This window comes from Tyto alba, unplaced genomic scaffold (assembly GCF_018691265.1).
Source record: "Tyto alba isolate M040663 unplaced genomic scaffold, T.alba_DEE_v4.0 Super-Scaffold_27, whole genome shotgun sequence".
NCBI classification, from domain to species: domain Eukaryota; kingdom Metazoa; phylum Chordata; class Aves; order Strigiformes; family Tytonidae; genus Tyto; species Tyto alba.
Window position 1 is genome coordinate 33,119,352 of NW_024881301.1, and position 12,524 is coordinate 33,131,875.

Here is a 12,524-nt window from a genome sequence, read left to right on the forward strand (position 1 = left end):
TGGTGATTGAAAGCTTTCATACTAGACAAGAACAAAGAGGAGGAAAACTTAAACAGAGAGCGTAGGAGTTTCAAAGAGATCATGAAGAATGGGCATCAGAGCAAATGGACCTTAGGCCTTGCTCCTCTAGAATAGCATTGCAAATGCTTCCTCATCATGCTATGTTAGAAACACATAATACATGACTCTCTTATTCCTAACACTGGACTTACTATGTAGCCAGGCAGGACTATCAATTATTTTTGGAAATGAGTCATGACGAATGCATTCTTCATTTTTATATGTCTATCACGGCTGAGGTTACTTGCTAAAAAAAAAAAAAAAAATAAAATATCAATAATCCTTTGCACTGGAACGCAATAACTGTAAGATGTGCAGCTCTGACTCAAACCAAGGTGCAGGTCAAGCAATGAATTTTTCAGTAGAAATCCCTATCCACAGCAGTAGGGATTTCTACTGGAAAAAAAAAAAAAAAAAAAAATCAATGCCTGACTATAGCGGCAGGTTCTACTAAGTAGCACAAGATCAGTATTGTAACATGAGACATTATTATTAAGAAAATGTGGCTATTGCTTTCACAGGTTGAATATCCCCTGAGAGGAGAAATAAGATAGAGGCCAAAAAGGGCAGAGAGGTAGAAAAATGAAAAAAAGAAACAGCTCGCTTTTCGAATTTCACTACTGTGAATGGCAGGCATCTGTCTGGTATAAATTTACAAAACTCTGATGATGATGCTGGACCTGACATCAACTGAAGCTTGAAGTTTTGAAAGGGACAGGTGTTTTGCTTATTGTGGCCTGCTGAAATAGTATTCCCAATGTATCTATCACTCCCGTGACACTACAATATCCATGTTCTGATGCTGCAGCATGAAAATTGAATGGCTTTTTAACTACAAAATTAATAGGACTTTCATCTCACATAGTACATCCTCATTAATACTGAATAGATTAATTATGATAAAAATATTACCATAAATAGTATAAGGATTAATAATTTAACACCTATAAAAGTATTGCCATTTTTCATAAAATCTTACATATAAAGCTGACCTAATCACCATTTCGATTGCCCAGAAAATTCCATGCACAGTAGCTCAGGGTTTACCTTGCCCTTGTTTTACACATTTAAAGCTTGTGTTATGGTAATTTAGGCTCTATGGCCATGACCAGATCTGCCTGGTACAGCCTTGCACCTGGTGATTACACAAGCATCAGATATTTCCCAGTTTAAGAACTGACCCTATAATTTCCTTGTCATTAAGTAAATGCCATGGCTACAAGTTAGAATACAGGATTCATTCCTGAATCCAGTCCAAGTCTAACTGTATGAATGACTTTAGCCACAAGAAAAGACTTTTTTCCATGAATGTCAGATATTCTCTGACAGTGATATTTAACTGCTTCCTGGACAAGGCCTAAGAGAAATGGTTTCAGTTATTGGTTTGGATGTGTGGGTGAAGTTTTCCATCCTCTTATTCCTCATTTTGTCATTACCTGTGAGAAACTAATGGTCATGAATCCATCTTCCAGTCATCATCTGTGTTGGCTGTCTAGAACATAAACTGAAAGCTGAGAAATTAATGGGGAAGGATCTAGATATGCCTTGTTCTCATACTCTTCCCTAAGCATCCTCTTCTGTCTGCTACCATAGGGTATAGAGTTCGATGTACCTTTGGACTACCAAGTACAGAGCTGCATGGATGAAAAACATAAAATAAATATTGCCCTGTTGTGGTTTCAGCTCAGAGGGCAAATGAGCATCACACAGCCACTCACCTCCTCCCCCTTCACTGCCCAGCACTGGGAAGGAGAAAATAAGCAAAGGATTAGGATTTGAGATAGGACAGGGAGGGATAAATCACCTGTTATGGTCACGGGAAAAACACACAATTGTTAGGGGAAATAAAAAAAGAACATAAATTTAATACAGACAAAACCAGTACTTAACAGACAGAGTAGGACAGTGAGAAACATTACTACATCTTGAAAATACCTCCCCCCACCCTTCCCTTCTTCTTGAGCTCAGCTCTGCTCTCAATATCTCTACCTCCTCCCCCCAGTGGCGCAGGGGATGGGGAATGAGGGGTGTAGTCAGTGCTGCTGATTCATCCATCTCATGGTGGGAGGAACTTCAGGAACTTCTTCCCTCTGCTCCAGTGTGATCCCCCTCTCACAGGAGTCAGTCCTCCACAAACTTTTTTCTGACTGGAGTCCCTCCCACAGGCTGCAGCCTTTCCTGAGATGCTCCAGCGTGGGACACTCTTGAATGTTCCAGTTTTCCCAGCACTGAACTACAACAGCGGAGGCTGCTTCTTCCTACAGGGTCCCAGCCTCCTTTGGGAATGGTCACCTGAGATGGTGTGGGGCACTGCACAGACCACAAGTCAGCATCTGCTCCACCGTAGACCTCCATGGGTGACAGGGGGACCACCCTGCCATCTCACCACAGGATACGGGGTAGGTTTCTGCTCCAGCACACCTCTCCCATTTATTCCTCCATTCTTACACTGACCTTGGTGTTTACATAAGTGTGTCAACTCGTCCTCACAATTCCAACTCTTCCTCCCAGGTCCCTTCTTAAATACATTATCGCAGAGGTACAGCTGATTGGCTCGGTCTTGGTGCAGCGGTGGGCCTCACTTGGAGACAGAGGAGCTTCAAGAAGCTTCTCACAGAGGGCCACCACTGTAACCCTCTCCCCCTGGTACCAAAACCCCACCACTCACTCAAACTCAGGACACCCTTACATGCAGAGAAAGAACTGAAGAACAAGAATTATTCAGAAAATGGGGATCTGGGATCTTGTGCCACTTGGAATAAAAGCAAAACAAACCCAGAGGAAATCAGAAACTAATTTTCTTCCCAATTGTACACATGACATAGAGCTATTAGTTATAACAACATAGTTTTCTGTAAGTACAGTCACACAAACCCAGCAGTACTGGAGCTTGAGATAACACACGCATAAAAACCATTAGCAATTTGTAAGAGCTGAGCCGTGATGACAGACTAATTCCTCTTGACAACAGTTCTGGGCTGAAGTGTACAGCATTCACCATAGCATTTCACAGAGCAGCACTGGCAGGATTGGCACAACCTGCAACAAGCACCTCCAGAAATGTCAGTCAATAACATCCTTTTTTCTACTGCTGGTGACAGACATGCCCAAAGAGTTCAGGTGGGAATAGGGACTACATATACTAGATAGGCATATGCTAACTTTAAGAAGTCATATCAGAGGGCAAGGCAGATGATGACTAATGTCTACCTATGCATGCTCAGTTGCTACCTCTCTGCTTCTCTCTGGAGGGAATAACACTATCTACCTGGTGGCTCTAGCCCCACTGTAGGGAAGAAATAAGGCTGAAAGCAGGTGTCCTCCTCATCCTATAGTCTAGTCAGCAGCACTGCTCTCCCTGCTCCACAGCCTGCTGGAGCAGGCAACAAAAGCTAGGCTGTGGGCTCAATTAGTCAAAAACCTAATCATTTTCATGCTTTTGACAGAAACTCAACATAATTTTCTGTAGGAAAATTAACATGTGCTTTGGCCAGGTGAAATATACTCATAATATCTTTGCAGGTATACATTTCAGAAACAAGATAAATTTCCTGTAGGCATCTGACAAGCAGCTTAACTGAACTGTACCAGTTTCTGGTAATGAATCTGAATGAAGATCCTTGGATATTAAACATGAAGTAAATTCTGACATAGTGGCCAACACTTCCAAAACTAAGGACTTTGGTTGCCTCGCTATCAGGCAGTCAAGCTGTGATAAGAGATTTTGATTTCACAAAGTGCTGAGCATGTCTGAAAATCAAGCTCCTTCATGGTACTTCAAGATAGACGGTAAGAATCAGAGGACCCTAAGGTCAACCTAATCAGAATACATGTCAAAATTTCACCTTTTTAACCTATCTCTTACCTAATTTATTCAACTATCAGCAGCAGTACACAGAGAGGCAAGAAAAAGGAATTTAAAATACAACAGTATAATCTTTTTGCTTTGCTATATTAGGCTCATAAAGTAGTACTAATTTTTTACTGTTCTCATATAAATATCCAAAGGTTTTTTGTTACAAAGAGAACTGGCTTTTCAAATTACATATTATACTCCAATTAATATGAAGTTATTATTTTGCGATAAAATATGTGATATGCAATATGTAGTAAAATAAGAGTATTATTTAAAGTATAATAACAGTAACATAGACAATATGTTACAGTTTTTTCATTATTCTACAACTGTTGTTTTAGCTAATTGTTTCAATGGTTAAAGTAAATCTTCACAGACAGGAAACTAGAATTTGACTGCAGTTACACTGTTTTCATTTGTGCAGGCACATTAATTCATTATTGTAGCGTTGTTGGTGACCAACGAGTTTGTAGCACTACCTATTTGCTTTCAATAAAGGAGTATTAGAACAATTTGTTTAAGCTTCCTATATACACAAATAATTTTTCAGATGTTGTGACAAGATGTAACATCTGGATATAGAGTCTAAGAAAGGAAAGTAATGATTTAAAGGTAAAAAACTTTTCTGTAACCTTGGTATCACTGCAGAAAAATCTCCAATGAAAGATAAATCTACAGTGTAAGACAAATAGCAGAATAAAGATCTCATCTTTGAGTTCATGACAGAAAAAATGGAAAGAAAAAAGAAAAATAGGGCCCACCTGCATTACAAGGGCATATCCAAGTCCTTAATAGTATTTCTATCAAATCATTGAGGTTTTTTTCCAAAATCTCAAATATTGCTATGTTTTGTGCAGCTGGGGTCCAAAGCAGGAACTGAAGACAATTTGGGAGGAGATACATAAGGTGTTCCCTCTATCACATGCAACATAGGGTTTGGAAGCAAATGTTTCTAACACCACAAATGTAAAAAAAGTTATATTAAAAGAAAAAGCTAGGTTACATTACATTTCTCATTTTGATTTTTTCAGAAAAAATGTTCCAGTAATTGTCAAATTGCCTATTTTGTATACTAATAAAATTAATATGGAGGGTCAAAAAGGTCTTTCATTCAGTGTTTTTTGTTCTTTTTCTTTGTTAAAGACCGCTAAGGAAATTAAGTCCTCACAAAATGTCCTGAATAATTTCTGAACTGAATTGTACATTCACATCATTATTTATTTTTCTTTCATCTTTGATTTAAGCTCTGTTTTCTTAGTCTTTTTTAATTCTCTTTATCTTTCTTCTGAGTAAGACTTTATTTTTATATCTGAAACATTCATCCAGGATAAGAACACAGCTTCTCAAGTTTACTCTATTGTTACTGAAAATATTTGTCCCACCTTTTATTTCACGGTCCACAGAAAAAGTGGGAAATAAACCTATATGAGAGACATTTCTCCCCATTATTTTCTTACTAAATCTTAAAACAATGTAGTGCAAGAAGAATATCTGTGCTTAGACCAGAATTTTTTTAGCCATCTTCTGACCATTCTATAACTTATTGACAACAGCTCTGATAAAAATGCTACTGCATACATGGCAGAGTGGATGAGCTCCATTTCCCCTCTAGAAATTTGAGGATATTTATTTCTATTATCAAGAATGCAAATAACATCTGGAAGCCCTCAGATTTCAGAGTATAACAATGGAACTGCAAGTAGGATGCAGGAGTCCACTGCACAGGTTTTGCAGCACAGGGTCCACAATCATGACCATAAACATACATGACGTTTACCTGAGTACTTTCTGAAGTAGGCATAGAAAGGGGATTTTCTGCAACAGAGGCTGTTCAAGACAGCAGGGGCTGGTTCAACTCATGAAAACAGGGAAAGTGCTGGGCTTCAAAGCAAGGCTGGAGAATTAAATCATCCAGCCCAGAAAATGTGGACCTGGGGAAGATCTATTTTCACAATTTCATTTATCATCTCTATTTCAAGAGTTATTTTGTTTCAGTAATATGTTTCTGTCCTAATAAACCTACATTTAATAATTAGCAGCATCTTGGTCGGTTTGGTTGGCTCACTTTAAAAAAAAAAAATAAAAGCTGAAAATTCACCAGAGCTGACTCCTGGTCCCTTTAGTCAAACAGGCAACAAGCTCAGGCCACCTCTAGGGACACAGATATATACTAAAGAAGGACTTACAGGTTTTTTAGAACAAAAGTGGAAATGAATGTAATATGTTACCTAGGCAACAAAACATCTGCAACAATGGTAAATGATACAGAAATTTGGTCAGCAGGGAATGAGTCTGGTGACAATGTCAGAGAAAGATGCAAGACTTCCCCTGTAGTAGAAACAGAATAGAAGAAAATATTCTATAATACAGCAAACATTTTAGAAACAAATCCAGCTAATTTTATCTAGAGGTAAAAAGTTGCAAAATTTACTTCACTGTATTATTGTACATTTTGGTCTATAGTAACATGATGCTACTTCCAAAAGACATTCTTTCTTGTATTTCTTTTAATCATTCAGCAGTCCTTTCAGAACGCATATCTGACGCGGAAGTCTTGGACACAACATGCATGATCAATGTGATCAAGTTAATGCCACTTTATTAAAGGATACACAGCAATTTATACACTAGCACAAAGCACACGCATTACGTTTTGGTTGCTAATAGGTTAAATCTGCTTGTTCACACGCCTTGCTCTGCCGTACCTACATTCTGTTTCTCCCTCTTGTTATCTTGTTTCTTACATTCCATCCTCCTTACCTCTCTGTAACATAGACAGTTTCTCAAAACCCCAGTTTCATTATCTCTTTCGACCTTGCATATGTCCCTCACAACAGCTGCAGTTGTGAGGCCCCTTGGTCTGGATCACTCACAAGATGCCTATTTTCTTCCAGCCACTCCACACCTATCAGTGTTAGGTACAGCTTCTAATACTGAGGGAGCAGTGTGCATATATAGTGTAACTTAATAATTATTTTTAAACTCACTAAACTCCCATTAAAGTCAATGCCAAACTTCCCGTTGACTTTAGTATTGTGAAGGTATCAATACTTTAAGACCAAATTCAAAGTCACTAAACTCTGGGGAATGCTTACATTTAGGAAAATTTGCTTTACCAATACTGACTTAGGGCATGTCTGAGAATAATTTCCTTTCGAAAATTTGCTTTTGTAATATCAGGAGGGGTTAACTTAACACTACTTTCAACTTCTGAATATTTTCTAACTTCATACCTGTCAAATGTCTTCAGAAAAGCAACTTTAAAACAACAACAACAAAGCATGTCATAAGGGGGAAAAAAGAGTTTCTATGACTAAGAAATGAAAAGATTTCATACTTCAAGTCACTTTCACATACAGTGAGATTGGGGGAAATAAAAAGGCAAAATTTATTTTATCTTGGTATTGAAGCTAAAGAACTATTTGAATAGAGGAGGTATTGCATATTCAGTGTCACATCTGTTTATGTGGATGTGGTAATCTAAGGAGCTTGTCAGTGCTGTGTGTCAAGACTATATGTGTGTGTTCATGGATGGGGGGGAGATGTGCATACATAAACAATAAAAACAATAAGTGGAACAAAAAAAGAGAATCAAAGGACTTCAGATACGTAACATGGATAATGTGATTGACAACAAATAAGATAAACAAAGGACAGAGAAATCAAATTGACATCATTTTTCTATTTACCACATTCAAAAATAACCCATTTTCATGTGAGAATGTGACTGTAGAAATGGAGATGGATAAAAACCAGCCTGTCAGTTGGTGACATAGCCAGGTAAGTTAAGACCTTATGAATTTTAATATGTATGTTGGCCCTGTACAAATTCTTTTTAAGATAGTGACAAACCTTCTGAGAGGAAATAAGATGACATTTTTCATGCTGATTATATCGCTTAGAATTAGGTGCATGCCAAGCCTCTCTTTGTCCCTCACACAACTCTACTCAAAACAAACTGAAATCTAGCATTATCCTGCATATAAAGAATATTCATTATTAGCAGGTAGGCAGAGATTACAGATGACTCTTTTGTCCTTCATGTTCACTTATTGAACTTGCTAGACAAGAGAGACCATTTTGAGGTGTTATACAATGTGGTGACTGAGAGGCTGTTAGTCACACTGAGCTCTTCAGTTGATATTTTTTGCTATAGCAGTATGGAAGCAAAATTGGTGCTGTGTCAGCTTACTGAATATAAATCATACTGAAAGGAGAAAAATATTGTTATAATGCAGCTCTTGGGAATAGAGAAGACAAGGTCAGAAATGAGACAAGAAGAAATTCTAACAGATATGTGATGAGCAAAGTTTCAAATCTTGCACAATCTAAATCTACCCTTCCTGATAAGCAACATCTTCTGTACTGTGTCACCCTTGGAGAAATCCATCTGACCTGACACTGGGGACCCTCTTTCTTGTGTCTCACTTTTCTGAGAGAGGACTTAGGGTTGAGGGAGGTGAGAAGGATGGGGTTGATTGATGAGAGCAAAATCATGAAGGTCTGCCTTTCTTTTTTAATTTTTCAATTGGGCAGATGGTGTCTCACTGAGAGAATTTACCTGTTACTTTTCAACCCATTGACAGAAGACTAAATAGATACCTTAGCTGTCTCAAATCCTATACCTGCACTATTCAGCTAAGCAACCAAGTGCCAAAATATGGATATTAAGCTCAGCTCAAAGCTTGTTGAATTCAGTATAGGACTTTCTGCTGAATCAGTGCTCTCTGTATCTTCCCCAGTATGAACATTACTAAACAAATATTAACAACTATATACAAGAATTATTCCTAAAAATGTGGTTGTCTAAATATCTATTTAATTGTTTATGAAGGCTGTATGTCTTTCATAAGGTCCTGACCTTATTGGGAAACCTGTTTTCAAGGTGATGTGTGTACAGGACAAAGGATATTGAATGAGGTGGTTGTAAATGCATTATTAATTTCTAATCATTACTGACGACCTTATGTATAACATGTGAGTGACAGAGCATAGCACAGCCATGAATAATTGTTTCGTGGTCATCAATCATGGGCACAAATTAGTTCTGCACCTACATGTGCCACATTACAAATTTTGTTTAGTATAGCCATGATGTTTCAATATTTATGATTTTTATATTTCAGTATTTTTCTGAATTAAGTATACTGCCTTGGGCAATACTGGATGGAAAATATATCCAACATGTTTTCATCTAGACATGAGTTTTTCACCTAGAACTCTGAGACATCACAGTGTTGTTGGTCTTCATATTCTGGGAAGGGAAAGATTATTCTTGTAGAAAGCTATAATTTTGTTGAAAGAAGTTGTCATTGAATTTTCAATAAGGACTGTGGGTCTGAATTTAAGAGTAATCCATATATTTGGAAGTAGCACTTAAAAACGAGTTTATGAAAAGAGAGCTTACTTTTTAATTTCCATAGGAACAATTATTAAATAATTAAAAGATTTTCTAATATTTGATCATGTTTCATATACTAACCTAAATACTTTCTCAGTGCACCACAGCTGTAAATTAATTCCGTATTAAAAAGTAATCCCCTGAGTATTAAGAAAGAGCTGCTCTAATATTAATAGTGAATTTATGGTAAGAAGAAACATTTTTGCCCTTGAAAACTGACTCAACCACAAACGAGGATTTGTCTACTAAATATTCAGAGAAGTTACTTGAAATTTAAGACAGCTCAATTGGTTGGATAGGCAGATAGATAGATAGATAGAAAGAAACATTCAAAATTAATGTAATAAGTTATCACTGTGGAAGTAAGTTGAAGGTCCTGCATATAGAAAGACTTCAAAAACTTAATTTAGATTACCTAAAATAAGACATACTTCCAAGAATGTAGATTATTTCAATCAAGTTACACACATACGAATACTGCAAGAATTAAGGCAGGCGATGGCAATATATTGAAGCTTAGTTCTGACTGAAGATGTTTATAGAACAATTTAATGCAAATTAACTCTTCAAGTAAAAAATATTCTCGATATATTTTACTGAGACTCCTCATAAAGACAAGTCTCTAGCTAAACTGTATTGTGCTCAAGTTTTCCTTAGCATTGCAATTGGTGTCCTCTATAATCTAGAGTTATCTGGATAGTATGGAAGAAGGCTTTAATATCCAGCCTGTTTAAAATCTGGCTTCCAGACTGAAGTATTGTGCAGATCTCTCTCCTGCAGTTGTTCATCTAATGACCTAATAGAACTCAAGAAATAGTTCAACTGAAGCCACAAATTTAAATGGCTCGAAACATCCTGCACAAACTTCATGTTACAAAATCCTGTATCAGGCAAAACTCAAATCCTCTGAGGCTTTCTTAGGAAACTTGTAATTGAGAAGAGCTTACAAAAGGACTGTTCAGGTGAACTTAAGCCCAATAATGAAAGAGACATGAAAGCATTTGTGTTCCATATTGATATCTGCACAAAACAGTCTGAAATCAGAGTTTGGAGAAAAACATTCCAAAAATCATAACTAGAGACAATACTCACCGAAGCAGTGATGGAAAGAAGCTACTACACACCAAGCACCTTGACTTAGAAGCTGCAGGTCTAGTCTGATGCACTTCAGTGCCAATAGTAAACTACCCTTTCTTTCTACAGGAGCAAGGCCAGACACGTAATGACTAGTAACTGGGATTATTAACAACACAGTAAATTTTGGCATTATATCTAAGCATTTTTACTGAATAATAAAAACACATCAAGAGATAAATGGGTAAACAAAACCTCAGAAAACTCATCACAGTATTCCAGTATTTAAAGGTCAGCTACAAAGTGGATGGAAGCTCTCTCTTCCTTCACAAGAAGCCACAGGGAGAAGACAAGGGGCAATGAGGACAGGTTTCATCTTTATATAAGAAAGAAATTTTTTACAGTGAAAACAATCATCCACTGGAACAACATCCCCAGTGATGTGGTGGAGTCCCCATCACTGGAAGTTTACAAGATGTGATTGGAATGGGTGCTAGATAATCTCATCTAAACTCCCTTTCTCATGATGATCTTTTGAGGTCCCTTCCAACTTGATCTGTTCTACCATTTTATGACTCTCACTATCCCAGCTCATCAGACAGAACATTTTCAAACAATTTTCAATAAGATTTAAAAACCCACAATAATTTCCCCATTTCTTTAGATTTAAGGAAAATATCTAATAAACGGTGAATTCTAACTGGAATTGCTTTTGTTTGCTGTAATATTTGGTGTTTACGGAAAATAAAGTTGAATCTAGTATTTCCCACAAAATATTTAATGAATAAACTGTTTGTATTCAAATGGTTTAGTTTTGGTTTTAAGTTTTGGGTTTTTTTACCTAGTTCTCTCTACATTTATTTATATCTCTGATCGAATCTGACATAGATGACCAGAGGCATCATTAGTCCTTAACACACTATTTTCAAAACACTTACTCTTTAAGGAACTCCCATGAATATAAGAATGACAATGACAAAGTCCCAGTGTGAGCAGCAGGTCCGGGGAGGTGATTCTTCCTCTCTACTCTTCTCTCATGAGACCCTAGCTGAAGTACTCTGTCCAGTTGTGGGGCCCCCAATATAAGAAGGATGTGGACCTACTCAAGCAGGTCCAGAGGAGGCCACAAAGATGGTCAGGCGTCTGGAGCACCTACCCTACAAGGCCAGGCTGTGAATGTTGGTGTTGTTGAGCCTGGAGAAGAGAAGGCTTCGGGGAGAATTTATAGCAGCCCCCCAGTACTTAAAGGGGGCTACAAGAAAGGTGGGGAGGGACTCTTTATCAGTGGGTGTAGTGATAGGAGGAGGGGTAATGGTTTTAATCTAAAAGAAGGTAGATTTAGATTAGATGTAATGAAGAATTTTTTTACTGTAAGGGTGGTGAGGCACTGACAGAGGTTGCCCAGAGAGTTTGTGGCTGCCCCCTGGTCTAGTAGAAGGTGTTTCTGCCTGTGGCAGGTAGTTGGAACAAGGTGATCTTTAAGGTTCCTTCCAGACCAAACCATTCTATGATTCTATGCTTCTATGCTGCTGGGCAAGAATGTGCACTTAGGGATGTTTTGTAGAGCAGGTGATGTCAGGTAACTTGTAACCCCACAATAATCTGTATATCCATCAGGGATCTAAAATATCTGAAACAGATTTAATTTATTTTGGAAAAATCAGCATTAATTTAAACACAAGCCTTTAATTTCTGGTTCTGTAAAAGAGTTTGGGTGTGACCCTAGGCAAGATGTTTTACTTGTGAGATCTGAGGCATAGGGTGTTCATGAGAGATAAATCTATAATTAGTTGTTACAGATTTATAGACAGATTATACACCAATCCTGATTTACATACCTCTTCACTGGACTTTGTACCATTAAAAGATTTTATCTTGAAATTAATTTACTGCTGTGGTAAAAAAAGAGTCAAATAAGACTTCTATCAATAAATTTAAAAAAAAACATGATATTCAGCAACAGATGAGAGATCTCATGGGAGACTTAGTTAGGCAGAACAGGCAATAATTTCAAAGCACAGTCTTTTCCAAATAAGAAGTTAAAAGAAATTAAAATGCATACCTAAGAGTGGAGAAATACTTGGATTGGACTATGCTGAAGGTGTGAAATAATTAAAGTAGTAACAGCATTCT